Below are 393 nucleotides of genomic sequence, written 5' to 3' on the forward strand. Positions count from 1 at the left end.
CCTACCTACCTAATCAATTTGAAATTTTGTTATCTAAATTGCTATATACTCATGAATTCTATCACAATAGACCAACAGAAATTTACACAAACATTTATTGTCACACAAGAAAAGGAGTTATTCAATCTTTGATTATGATAAAACAATAAGTCTAGCATCTGCAAACTCTAAGAGAGTAAACACAAAAGGACATATTCCTAAACTTTGGATGCTCCCTTCAGTATACAGCTATCCAGTACTTTCAAATACGACTAAACATTTCTAATGTCTTAACATTTCATTAAGCAATTTCAAGGAGATAAAAAAAAAATATCAGGAAAACTGGCTCACTGCAGTGAGTGCAATACTTGAGTGGCAAACAAGAGACTAATAATAATAATAGGTCATTATCCA

Source organism: Penaeus monodon, chromosome 15, assembly GCF_015228065.2.
Source record: "Penaeus monodon isolate SGIC_2016 chromosome 15, NSTDA_Pmon_1, whole genome shotgun sequence".
NCBI classification, from domain to species: Eukaryota; Metazoa; Arthropoda; class Malacostraca; order Decapoda; family Penaeidae; genus Penaeus; species Penaeus monodon.